The sequence below is a fragment of the Cavia porcellus genome, unplaced genomic scaffold (assembly GCF_034190915.1).
Source record: "Cavia porcellus strain 051 isolate PalLab524CR breed Dunkin Hartley unplaced genomic scaffold, mCavPor4.1 scaffold_342, whole genome shotgun sequence".
Classification (NCBI taxonomy): Eukaryota; Metazoa; Chordata; class Mammalia; order Rodentia; family Caviidae; genus Cavia; species Cavia porcellus.
This window is the reverse complement of record NW_026947825.1, coordinates 1,798-2,214: the sequence shown is the minus strand read 5'-3', so window position 1 is coordinate 2,214 and position 417 is coordinate 1,798.

The following is a 417-nucleotide window of genomic DNA, read 5'->3' as shown; positions in this document are numbered from 1 at the left end:
GATGGTGGAAATAAGTAATATCATAGTCCTGTATAAATATCTTTCAGATGCTGCCTATAAATTTTTTATATAGAATTAGATATTTGTAGTAATTAGATTGTAGGTTCTATATCATCACTATAACTGCTGAGACATTAAGATTTTTTTTTTTTTTTTTGGTCTTTTTCCTTTTTACCGGTACCAGGGATCGAACTCACGACTGCCTGCTTTCAAGGCAGGCGCTTATGCCGCTGAGCTAAACCCCCAGCCCGACATTAAGATTTTTGTGTCCTTTATACAATATGATCTTCAATGGCAGTGTGTTTAGAATAATAAAGATATGCCTTATTTACTTTGTAAAGCAAGCCAACAAAAACTCAAGGCCATGAGTTCCCAGTTGGGTTTGATAATTAGTAAGCACAACAAAGAGACACCTAG